At 36.9% G+C, this 13,967-nt stretch overlaps 1 protein-coding gene across 1 annotated transcript in view; it reads left to right on the forward strand.

The window, feature by feature from the left end:
- HERC2 (E3 ubiquitin-protein ligase HERC2) overlaps window positions 1–13,967 on the forward strand; it is a 971,627-nt gene that overhangs the window by 368,379 nt on the left and 589,281 nt on the right. The gene's annotated exons all lie outside the window — the stretch shown is intronic.

Raw genomic sequence — 13,967 nt, forward strand, 5'->3', positions numbered from 1 at the left:
TTTTGCTGGAAGACCGCAGAAGGCAATGGAGTATACTGGGAATGGTAGGAGGTGGTTTACCAAGATCATCAATACATGAGTTAAAAGAAAAGTAGGATGCTAGCATTTAAAAAGAGGGCGCTGACACTCTTTAAAAATTAAAGCTGTGAATTACAGGCTCCGAAAAAGCGATAAGTGTTTGCCTTTTTATTTACCTAATTGTTATTTTATATTGTACTTTATACGTAGTCTTATAGTTGTTGTTATGCTGGTTATTTTTAATTTAGATAAAGAGTTTTTGTAGATTACTGCTTAATATACGTAAAACTGTTATTTCATTCGAATCTTGCAGCCATTGTTTTTGTATAGACTAGTAGGGAATTAAAATTTTTAATTGTATTAACTAGGCAGCTCTAACGTATAATTATATAGCGTAATACACATCACTGCATTTAGTATTCTATTAGGTAGGTGTAGTATTGACAATTAATTAATTAAATTTATTGATCTTATTAATTTAAAATATCATGCCCCAGACCGGAGCAGCAAAGCAATGGGCACAAAGTGGTAGGAGTGCTGTTACTCAGGGCAGAACTGAGGGGGGGCAATTCTCCAATGCATCACAGCCTAAAAAAATGTGCAACTTGTGAAATGTTTGCCGAACTCTCTGAAACAGAACATGATCTAGCCAAGGAGGATGTCTTTGTGTGTGCCAGGTGCAGAGAGTGTCTAGAAATTAAGCATCAACTCAGCGTTCTACTGGGTGTCTATGAGAGCTTGAGGTATAGGGTAGATGCCCTCGAAGAAATTAATATGAGGGGCCCGTCAAGCTCTCAGCTGCCCAACTCAACGCCAGAGCTCACTCCTGGGCATCAGGCAACACAGTGGCAATCTCCAAAGCAGAATGCGCTAGTCCCAAAGGAACTAGTTATTGTTGGTGACTCTATTGTTAGGGAGACGGGGAATGTATTGTGTAAAAAGGATAGATGGAATAGGACCAGGGTATGTCTGCCAGGGGCAAAAGTTGATGACGTTGTAAAGCATATATCATCTTTTAAGGGCACAAAAGGTGATATTGTTGTACACGTTGGCACCAGTGACATTAAGAGTAGGAGATCTGCAGATTTACTTAACAAGTACAGGTCAGGGTTAAATTTGAAAGTGTCTGCAATTCTGCCCAGACACGATAGGAGGGAGCACATGATGAAAGCCTTCTCAATCAATTTGGCCCTGGAGGAAATGTGCAAGGCTCAAGGGGTAAAATTTTTTTCAGCGTGGTCTGTGCTTGTTAACAGGAGAGACTGCTTCTACAGGGATGGGATCCACTTAAATAGAAAGGGTGCAAGAATATTTGCTGATGCTATGGAGGCAGCGTTAGGTGGGTCGGAAAACTGCTAGCTTGGGGAGGATTCACAGACTAAAAGGTTAAAAGTAGCCGCAGGCAGAGGTGGAGGTGATTCTTAAACAACTTCCATTAGAATAAGTAGCGACCTGAAGTGAGGGGTGCGAGGGGTTTCAGGGACTGATGGCAGTCATCGTGAACCAGGTGGGTATATGGGATGTGTTAGGGTAACTAGGAATAGGAACAAGTGCATGTATGCTTGCATGTATACCAATGCTAGAAGTATAGTAAATAAATTTGATGAATTTGAGGTGTTGGTCAAGACATCAAAGGCGGATATTGTTGGGATAGCAGAGACGTGGTGTCACACAGATATAAGGAATGCCGAACTGGAATTTGGGGAGTACAATGTGTACAGAAAGGATAGACAGGATAGAAAGGGAGGAGGTGTTATGCTGTTAATTAAGAAAAACATAAAATCAAAAGAAGTGCAACCAGTTGATATAGATGAACAGTGCACTGTTGAGTCAGTTTGGTGTGACATAAGCACTGCGAAAGCAGAAATAAGAGTAAGAGTGTGTATAGGCCTAATGATCGAATAAGTACAATGAACAGTTGTACAGAGAAATAGAGTGGGCTAGTAAATCAGAATGTCTTATAATGGGGGATTTTAACTTCCCAGATATTGACTGGAATTTGTGGATTGGTCACTCACACACTAGTAAGATTTTGTGGATTTATTGGATGATTGTTTTCTGCAGCAGCTTGTTCGAGAGGCAACCAGAGAGGGTAATACTCTTGATCTGGTTATCAGCAGAGATCATTCGTGTATTAAGAATTTGCAGATAAAGGAACCACTATGTGCCACTGATTGCAGTGTACTGATGTGGGATTTACTTAAAGATATGATTACCATCAGGGGTAAAGGAAAGGAAAGGGTTTTTGCTTCCGTAAAGGTGAGTACAGTGGTCTCAGACAGTTTTTAAATTCTGTACAGTGGGATCAACTGACGATGTTACCAACAGTAAATTCTAAGTGGGAAGCATTGGAAGCTACGAAAAGTTTCATACCTATTAAGAAATATTGTTCAAGGCTTAGGCCTAAATGGTTATCAAATGAACTAATGAGAGTCGTAACAGAGAAGAAAAATGCATGGGATGCATATAAATTATCAAGCGACTCAGAAGCCTATGGCAGATATAAGCTAGTCTGTAATCAGGTCACAAAGGAGGTTAGGCAGATTACGAGAAATCTTTGGCAAAAGATGCTAAGAAAAACAGCAAGGATTTCTTTACTTATATAAACTCTAAAAGGAAGGGGATGAATCTGTTTGGTCCACTTGATATTGATGGTTTGACTGTTGATGATCTTGCTTAGATAGCAAACAAACTGAATGAGTATTTTGCATCCACTTTCACACATGAGGAGTTATTAAGGTTTGAAGATGGCAGAAGGTTATCAAATTGTAGCAGGGTGCTTAATGATTTTGTAATAACTGAGAGCAAAGTGGAGGAGAAATTGTTGAAGTTAAACATAAGAAAGGCACCTTGGGTGAATGGAATCTATCCAGTTATATTAAAGGAGGTGGCAAAGCAACTAAGCAAACCCTTAGCCATAATTATGAGAGCATCCTTGGACTCAGGGGAGGTCCTCACGGACTTGATGTGCAAATGTATCGCCAATTCACAAAGGGGGATCGAAGGGTGACACCAGTAATTACAGAGCAGTTAGTTTAACTTCTGTTCCAGGTAAAATAATGGAGTCACTGGTTAAAGATGCATTGCAGGATCATCTAGACAAGACTGCAGCAATAATTCAGACACAGCATGGGTTTGTTAAGGGAAAGTCTTGTCTGACAAATTTGATAGGATATTATGATGTGGTTACCAAGGAACTGGATGCAAAAAATAATTTTGATATCATGTATTTGGATTTCAGGAAAGCTTTTCACACACTGTTGTGCATGGAAGACTATTGTACAAATTGGAGCAGAATGGTATTAAGGGTAAGTTGCTACACTGGATAAAAGGATGGTTGAGTGGGAGAAGACAGAGGGTGGTAATTAATGGGTGCTGCTCTTTGTGTACTAAAGTTATTAGTGGAATCCCACAGGGTTCGGTGTTGGGTCCTCTGTTCTTTTGTATATTTATCAATGATATTGATGAAGGTATATCAGGCTTAGTGTTGAAGTTTGCAGATGATACAAAGGTTGGCAGGGTTGTTAATGACAGTAATGGCAGTGTGCTACTGCAAAGGATCTAGATAATTTGGGCAGATGGGCTAAGAAGTGGCAACTGAAGTTTAACCTTGACAAATGCAAAGGCGCCTCCCTAGCCAGGTGGGAAGGAGCAGCAGTGCGTAGTACACCCTTCTTGATTAGACCGGGGTTCGAGCCCGTCACCACCAAATACGGAGGATGCGGAAAGGTCATTCAGGGAATGACTACCGCATATCCCGGAGCAATATGGCCTTAGTTGCTGATGCTCCTAAAAACCAAATAACAAACAAACAACAAACAAACAAATGCAAAGTATTGCATATGGGTAGAAGTAACTCCAGAGAAACGTACCAACTGTGTGGTACTATACTTAAGGTGGTAGAAAATGAAAAAGACCTGGGAGTAATTTTGTAGTCAGATATGAAGTTTTCTGAGCAGTGCAGACAGGCTGCCAGGGCTGGTCATGGGGTTTTATCAATGATATATAGGAATTTTGCTAGCAGGGAAAAGGAGGTGATTGTCCCCCCCCCTGTATAAGGCAATGTTCAGGTCACGCCTTGAGTACTGCATACAGGTCTGGAGGCCTCATTTTAGGAAGGATGTAGATTTGCTTGAACGTGTACAGAGAAGGGCAACAAGATTGATGAGGGGAATGAAGGGATCCTCTTACCAAGAGAGGCTTAAGTTCTATAAATTGCAGTGGCTGGAGACTAGGCACCTGTGCAGTGATCTGATTGAGGTGTATAAAGCCTTGAATTGAGCATGCTGAATTCTGATGGGATCCTTCCACTTGTTCAGGATCTAAGGGGGCATAAATTCAAATTAAGAAAGGACAGATGTAGAATAGATGTGCGGAAATTTGCCTTTAGCCAGCAGGTGGTTAATTGCTGGAACAAACTTCCATCTGTCGTTGTGGAAGTTGATAGGTTAAATAAATTTAAGGAGGAACTGGACACGCATTTGGAGGGAATGGTGTGATTTTTTTTTTTTTTTTTTTTTGGCTGATGCTGCATAAGCTCATACACTTGCTTTCTTGCATCACATGCCGCTACTACTACTACTATTTCAGCTTTATATTTGGCCAAAGTGGCAATAGAACCCTCTGGTTTTGACAGAGGTTGGAATAGAGATGAGCAGAAATTGTGGTCAGTAGCTTAACTACCATTTGGACAAAATGCTTAACTACCATTTGGACAGGAAGCAAATTTTCTATTTTTAGCCTGTTCAAAGTCTTGTTTGGACTGATTAATAACTGATTTACTATTGTGCAAGCTTTAGCCTAGGCAGAAAATGAAGCTGGAGATTTGAAAACAAGCCCATTGTGATATGCAACATTCTGATCTTGAACAGCCTTAGCACATTTATTGGAAAACCAAGGTTTAGATAAAGGATGAGATTTTAAGGTGGAGTATGGAATAAAGGATTTCATCCCCACGAGAATAATTTTTTTGACATGGATCTGAGCAAATGTTGAAAACAGTTTGCTCAGATCATGTCAAACAATGAAAACAAAAGACTGAAAACAATAATCCAAACAAGGAAAAAGAAGAATAGAAATTGTGCAGATCATCCCATTTTGGATTCTTGTAATGCCAAGCAACATGAAGTTGAGAATGGCCACAAGAGAAAGGCTCCATTTCTAATATTTTCCATTTCTTGGTGATGGTCTCTTCATTAAAGAAGAGACCATCACCAAGTTGTGATCTGATGTACCTAGAGCACCACTCACATCAACTGTGTACGTAGAAGGGTTCTTTGTTAGAAAAAGATAAAGCGTGTTGGCTACATAATTAGGATTGTCTGATAATTTGGTAGGTAAATGGACAATCTGTTTGAAGTCATTAGTAATTGTGCAAGTCAAGTCTGTGTGACTCAAAAATGGAAGCCAGCCGGAAATGTGAACATTAAAATCATCAAGGAAAATATAATTACTTCACTGATAGGAAAGTTGGACTGGAGAAAGTCAAGTTTCAAAGAGAGGAAGTTAAATAGTTCCAAGAGATGAATGTGGTAGATGTATGTCTGGATGTAGGTAAAGATGACAACCTGAACAACCTGAAAGTTGGACTGGAGAAAGTCAAGTTTCAAAGAGAGGAAGTTAAATAGTTCCAAGAGATGAATTTGGTAGATGTATGTCTGGATGTAGGTAAAGATGACAACCTGAACAACCTGAAAGTTGGACTGGAGAAAGTCAAGTTTCAAAGAGAGGAAGTTAAATAGTTCCAAGAGATGAATTTGGTAGATGTATGTCTGGATGTAGGTAAAGATGACAACCTGAACATTAGTTCAAATCCGCTGCTTTTAAAAACTTATCTGTAACCATTAATGGAGCAAATCATAGTCCTTAGACATCCTTAGACATATGAAATAAGTGATAAAAATGTAGAAAAAATAGAGAATTAGAAAACGTTTCAGATCACATTAATGCCATCAAAATATTTATTGAACCATATACTATGGGAATCAAATGACAAATTAAATTTAATAAGAATATGGAATAGAGGTATTCAGAGTAAAAGTATATCTATAGAGCCATAAGGTCAAGTATTTAAGTAACCTACGTTGGACTTCATTGTTATACCCTATAATTAAACACAATTTATAATATAATAATAATAATAAAATGATGGTGAAGCAAATTACTGATAAAAGGATACACTGAATGGTATGTTGATGAGGGCTAGCACCACTCAGTCATACTATCAATAATTGGCTGAGGCTATCTGTTTCTCTTTGCTATTTGCCAGTTAATCTAGGTTCAAATATTCTAAAATTATAGATTCAAATACTCTAAAATTATAGATACAATCTATGTTAAATTTAGCAGCAAACTGGCAGAATAACAGCTAGCCTGACAGATAGCAGCAAATCAAAAATAATGAAAGCGAGTGCAAACTATTTCTTATAGGTTTATTCACTAGTGAAAAATAATTATGTAATGAAAAGGAAAGGATTTTGCTGAATTAAGGTGAAGAGGAGGAAGAGTGAGGATAGCAATAGTACCTCAATTTCCCTTAAATTACTCTAATAGATTTTGAGGTATAAAATTTAGAGTTAACAAGCAGAAAGCAAAAGCAAAGAAAAAACATATTATAGAGATACTTTGGATTTACCGGGAGTGTAACTGCCCATCCCTTTAATAGGCATCCTGGTAATACAGTAGTTAGTGGTGCTTGAAGAAGTAATTTTGAAGAACTTATGGAATATCAGATGTAATAGAATCTTTTAGAATAAAATATAGTAGTAAGCATAAAATTAAACTTTACTAAATAGCAAGTCAAATTTAGTTTTTAGAAATAATAATAATAAATCAGCATTACTGAAATAGTAAATTAATTAGAAAATCAATAATAGTTTTCTGTAATAATAATATTAAATAATAAATAGAAAGTGAACATTACCTATATACTGTAAAAAACAGCTAAAACGATTTATAACTCAGATTGCTGCCTGATATATGAGGCGCCTCCGTAGCCAGGTGGGCAGGAGCAGCAGTGCGTAGCACACGCTTCTTGATTAGACCGGGGTTTGAGCCCGTGACCACCAAATACGGAGGATGCGGATAGGTCAAGGAATGACCACCGCATATTCCCTGAGCAATATGGCCTTAGTTGCTAATGCTCCTAAAAACCAAATAACAAAGAGCCTGATATATGATAAAGAAAGGTAGAAAGATTTAGAAAAATTGTCAGTTATTTAATTATTTATTTATTTAATTGGTCACAAAGTAACCAAAATTGAGAGGGAACTTCTATCTTTCTTAATACGAAAGTTACGCCCCCGATAAATCCAAAGTAGCTCTATTTTATGCTTTTTCTTTGCTTTTGCTTTCTGCTTGCTAACTCTAAATTTTATACCTCAAAATCTATTAGAGTAATTTGAGGGAAATTGAGGTACTGTTGCTCTCCTTATTCTTCCTCCTCTTCACCTTAATTCAGCAAAAGCCTTTCCTTTGCTATCTGTCGGGCTAGCTGATATATTGTGCCAGTTTGCTGCTAAATTTAACATAGATTGCATCTATAATTTTAGAGTATTTGAACCTAGATTAACTGGCAAATAGCAAACAGAAACAGATATCCTTAGCCAATTATTGATAGGATGTATTGAGTGGTGATAGCCCTCGTCAACATACCATTCAATGTATCCTTTTATCAGTAATTTGCTTCATCATCATTTTATTATTATTATTATATTAATTTATTGTATTTTATTATAAATTATGTGTTTAATTATAGGGTATAACAATGATGTCCAACTTAGGTTAATTAAATACTTGGCCTTATGGCTCTATAGGTATAATACTTTTACTTTATAGATATAGGTATACCTTTATGGGATATATAGTTATACCTATGTTCCATATTCTTATTAAATTTAATTTGTCATTTGATTCCCTTGGTATATAGTTCAATAGCTACTATTTTATATATATATACTGTATATATAAACCAGATTTAAAATGAATTCGCTGCACAGACCAGAAAGTATTCTGTTGATTGTTCAAACTAAACCTTCTGCCACATAAGAACTTCATTCTATAAACTTTACGGTTTCTTATTGATGAAAGAGATCTTCATATTGATCAAGAAAAGTCTTCATATGATAGACATTCAAGGTTAAACATCATTAGATAAGCACCTTATAAGGTCAAGATCAACCATGATAAAATTATTTGCAAGGAAAGTAATCTCATTAAAGCATGGTTATTACAAATATGATGTATGATACCCAATAACTATAATGTTGTAAACAGAATGCATCATACAACAAACAGATGAACTAAATAAAATAAAATACTAACAGAAACCTGCAGAACAACAGAATAGATAAATTATATTACATACATCAAATAAAAACAATTCCAATACCCAAGTCATGCATCCATGTAATATATAAATAAAATAAATGCCTGTATAAGGTTAAAAACTCATACAATATAAAAGTATTAACAAAAACTTATAACAAAAAAGTCATAAATTAAACATTGTGTAATATTACAGTTGTGCCCCTGTATTTGCTGATTCGGTATCCGCTGATTCAGTTACCCACTGTTAACCATGGAAAAAAAATGAGAAAATTTAACACGCACTACTCGCATGTCCAATATGATGCTTCCCTTTATTTTTTACAATGTTGCATATGGTTTGGTCACCAACATTATAATGATTCTTTAGAGATTTAGCAGATGCACCGTTTTCCAACTTTAGAATAATTTCAAGTTTTTGTTTATTTGAAAGCACAACTCTTGTGTTTGCCCATCATTTTTGCGATTTTGAAACAAAACAAAAAAAAAAAAAAAAAAAGTTACTATAAAAAAAAAACATTCTGATATCGCTGAGACGAATAACTTTTACGATTTCTGGTTTATTTTTTTTCATTTGGAGTCCTGGAGTGTTTCAGTTAATCCAATCCCTTTAAATCGAGAGTCTGCTGTACTTTATTATTACTGTATTTAATGTTGGTAATGTCTTACTGTGTGTTCAATTTATCAATTAAACTTTATTATATATATATATAAATCACATTATATGTGGGGTCAGCAGGTGTTCGCTTATATCAGCGGTTTCAGTCATCCACACTAGGTTTTGGAACCTATCCCCCACGGATACAGGGGTCTTACTGTATATTAAACTTCCAATCAGCTACAAAAATTTCACTTTTAAAAGGAAAACATTATATTAAATTAATGAGTAAAACAATATGAAAGATCCAAAAAATAGCTATAAATAAAACAAAATAGTAAATCCACCGGCATATTTGCGTTAGTCAGAGACCATCTGTTACTATTAACCAGTAGAAACAGTGAATTGCCTATTCGAAGCTCTTCATGTAAAAACATTGTTTGCAAAAATTTGTAATGCATTCAAAGTTTGTTCATCTTGAACAAACCTCAGTTCCTGCCCTAAAGAAATACTCCCAGCATTGACCATTAATCTTTCTCTAAAATCACTATATAACATACAATCATGGAGAATATGTTTCAGCCGACCGGGCTAGCCGAGTGGGTAAAGTACCTGCCTGGCAACCCAAAGGTCGCGGGTTCGATTCCCGCCTCGGGCTTGGATCAAAGTACTACAAAAACCTTGGGAGGTGCAATATGGCCACAGAAGCCGATGCGCCAACAACTACCAAATCAGTCAATCAATCAATCAATCAGAATATGTTTCCAGTCTTCTAAACAAACACATTGACAGAGATCCATGTCAGACAACCGAAATTGGAAAAGTTTCGCGTTTAAAGAACCATGTCCAGTAAGTAAATAAAACAAATATATTCTCCTGGAGAACATCTCTGGTTTTTCTTATTCAAGAAACAAGTAATGTCTGGAAAGAATGCTCTGGTAACCAGGCCTTTGGCAGTCATGTCCCATCTAGTTTTCCAAATGTTAATCAGTTCATTAAAACATCTAGTTTTTTCCTTATTAATATCAGTGTCGATAATTATCCCAAATATTTCAGCTGATTTCTGTTTATGAATGCAGTAATATAAACCTGTAAACATCACCATCAAGTCCAAAGGCAATGTTCCAGCCAAGAACCTAAAACAGGTGTAGAAATGGTCCTGCATACCTTCAGTGTCACGAGAAGCATAGTTCACTGTATGGAAATCAATATTGAACTAAACCTGACAGTGCCCACTCTATGGAACCATGCTCCTGAAGCATATGCTTTATAATATATCGATATTATAAAGCCTTATTTTGAAAATGAAATGCACTAGGCATAATCCTTATGGGTTTTGGTAATTAACTATATAGTATCAGTGTAAATACACCGTAGTTAACCCATAAACTTAAGCTACATATGTAGCGTAGAGAGTATCATTTTAATTGTATCTCATATTGTGGTTGCCTTCACAATGAGATAGCTGCTATTGAATTACTTCAAATAAATAACGCTTCTCTAGTAGAGAAGACTACTGTTATTTATTTTCAGCGATACCACTGATGATGAAGCCCAATAGCTTTGAAACAATCGTCTTTGGTGGTGGTACCACTGAAAATAAATAACAGTAGTCTTCTCTACTAGAGAAGCGTTATTTATTTGAAGTAATTCAATAGCAGCTATCTCGTTGTGAAGGCAACCACAATATGAGATACAATTAAAACGATGCCCCCTACGTAGCTCAAGTTTATGGGTTAACTATGGTTTATTTACACCGATACTATATAGTTAATTACCAAAACCCATAAGGATTATGCCTAGTGCATTTCATTTTCAAAATACTTAATACCACACCCTTTTGGCACCTCTCATATTGTGGATATAACTTCGCAACTGTGATGGCTTGTTGTATTACCTGGGTACCTGCCCACCCACTGATGATGAAGCCCAATAGCTTCGAAACGATCGTCTGGGAGGTGGTACCGCTGAAAATAAGTAACAGTAGTCTTCTCTACTAGAGAAGTGTTATTTATTTGAAGTAATTCAATAGCAGCTATCTCGTTTTATGAGATACAATTAAAACGATGCCCTCTACGCTACATACGTAGCTCAAGTTTATGGGTTAGCTATGGTGTATAAAGCCTTATATATACCGCCTTATAATATATAATATACAGCCTTATAATATATCGACATAGTTTTACGAGATCTCCCCCCAATCAGTACGTGATATTCTTACCACTAGTAAATCCTTTAATTTTCTTAGTGATATTAAATAAATGAGAATGAAAATTAAGCTTGTTCTCAGTGGTAATCCCTAAACATTTTAATTCTGCAACCATTGGAAGTTGTTTGTTATTAATTTTTATTTAAGGTGGATGATTAATGTCTAGTTTAGAACCAAAGACCATCATTCTTGTTTTATGAGAAGTAATCACTAATTTATTATCCTCAGACCATGCTAAAAGGTCAGCAAGAACATGATTTGTGGTATTTTCCAAAGCGCGATGAGAGTCTCTGTTAATGATGAGAATATCTGATAATCATCATCTGCATATGCAATTATTTCAGTAAACTCAATATCTCTCAAAATTCAATCCTGCAGAACCATATTCCATATAAATGGGCCTAATATGGGCCAACCTCTTGATATCTCCCGAGAAACCTCCACATGCCTTGTTTTGACCACAACAGATCTATCAGAGAAATAGCTCCTAAAAAGATAGTACAATTGCTGTGGTGGAAATGAGCTGCCGGTATACTGTATCATTCCAATCAGCTGTCTCCTCTGTATTACAAATGACTGTACCAAAAACATTAGTATTAAAAATTTTATTTCTAGTAATGTTATATAGAAGTCCCCATGGGTTCTTATTCCCGTAGGTTTGAATAAAACTAGCCCAAGTTTTGAGATGCAATGGCTCTAACATAATTGTTTTTTAAATTAATATAATGCCGGTAGAAAGGTTGAACCTCATAAGATGGCAAACGGTGGTGATGTTGGTATTTCCGCATTGCCTGGTGCACCTTTTAAGCAAGAAAGATAATTCATTTGACCACCAGGTACATGTATATTTGGTTATAATCTTCTTTAATACTATTGCTACTATTAAATATGACAGAGAATTGGAGAGGTACTTTTATAAATTTATGTTAGACATGTTTTCATTTCAGTTTGAACATTAAACAACCAGGTGGGTGGAGGTTCATGTGGTAGACATTAGGTGGCAGCAGCCACCTGCAGAGAGCCACAATAGCTGATTCAAAATGATGCTACCAATGAAGGAGTGTTTCAACATACAGGTTCATTCCATGATTCATTTTTCCAAGAACAAATTCATTGGAAAGTTGTTGCTGTGCAAGATACATTTGAGGACGAATCATGTGCGCTGTGAGTTCAAAAGTGGGTCATACAAGCACCACAGATTCTTCATGGTCGAGGAGGCCATCATCGCTGCTCTTCGTGGACTAATGTTATTAGTGGAGTTCCCGAGGGTTCAATGTTGGGCAAATTATTGTTTTGTATATTTATCAATGATATTGATGAAGGTATAGCAGGCTTAATTTCAAAGTTTGCAGATGATACAAAGGTTGGCAGGGTTGTTAATGACAAATGGCAGTGTGTTTCTGCAACAGGATCTAGAAAATTTGGGTAGATGGGATGAGAAGTGGCAACTGAAGTTTAACATTGATAAATGCGAAGTACTGCATATGGGTAGAAATAACCCCTGAGAAACATACTAACTGTGTGGTACTATGCTTAGGGTGGTAGAAAATGAAAAAACCTGGGAGTAATTAAGCAGTCAGATATGAAGTTTTCTGAGTAGTGTAGACAGGCTGCCAGAGCAGGTCATGGGGTATTGTCAATGATATACAGGAATTTTGCTAGTAGGGAAAAGGTGATTATCCCTTTGTATAAGGCAATGGTCGGGCCATGCCTTCAGTACTGTATACAGCTCTGGAGGCCTCATTTTAGAAGGATCTAGAGTTGCTTGAGCATGTACAGAGAAGGGCAACAAGATTGGTGAGGGGAACGAAGGGGGTCTCCTTACAAAGAAAGGCTTACATTCTGCAAATTGCAGAATCTGGATACTAGGCACCTGCAATATGTTCTGATTAAATTGAGTATATAAGGCTTTGAATGGGTTGAGAAGGCTCAATTCTGATGGGATTCTTCCTCTTGCTTAGATTACAAACCTGAGGGGGCATGAATTCAAATTGAGGAAAGACAGTTGTAGAATAGATGTGCAGAAAATTTCCTTTAGCCAGTGGGTGGGTAATTGCTGGAACAAACATTCCATCTGTCTTTGTGGAAGTTGATAGCTTAAATAAATTCAAGGAGGAACTGGACAAACTTTTAGAGGGAATGGATGTGTGAAATTGTTTTTTTTTTTTTTTTTTGGTTGATGCTACATAAGTTTGCTTTCTTGCATCACATTCCTCTACTACACTGGTGTGCAAAATTTAAGGACCAGTCAGGTTTTCAGCTGTAGCTTCTCATAAGAGTGGCCTGGATATGGGAAAAGTATACCAAAGGAACCTCATGAGGTACAGAAATGATAAAGGAAACAACACGAACACAACAACGGAAACAAAACGGTACAGAGGGACTTTATTCAAAAATGGCAACATAGTACTGGCTGCCATGATACAGATGCATCACTGCCAAAGATGGAACAAAGGGAAGAGGTGGTCCTCAGTAGGAGATATGGCCATCCCTAATGTCGATGCCGGCTTTGCACCGCCTGTCCATACTTAGAACAATGTTGTTGTTGATAAGTTCTTGTGGTAACATCATCCATTCCTCTGTCAGTGCCATCTTCAGCTGGTGAACATTTTCTGGTGGGTGTGGATGTGCTGCTAGATGTCTCCCCCAGAGCTTCCCATATGTGTTCGATGGGATTTAGATCAGCAGAACGAGCAGGCCAATCCATATGAACAATGTCCTCATTTTCCAAGAGCATATCAACAGTTGCAGTGTGATGGGGTGTGGCGTTATCATCCATTAACACAAACTCTGGGCCAGTGGCGCTTTGGAACAGTG

The sequence above is a fragment of the Mastigoproctus giganteus genome, chromosome 1, assembly GCF_048544385.1.
Source record: "Mastigoproctus giganteus isolate SK-2022 chromosome 1, ASM4854438v1, whole genome shotgun sequence".
Lineage (NCBI taxonomy): Eukaryota > Metazoa > Arthropoda > Arachnida > Uropygi > Thelyphonidae > Mastigoproctus > Mastigoproctus giganteus.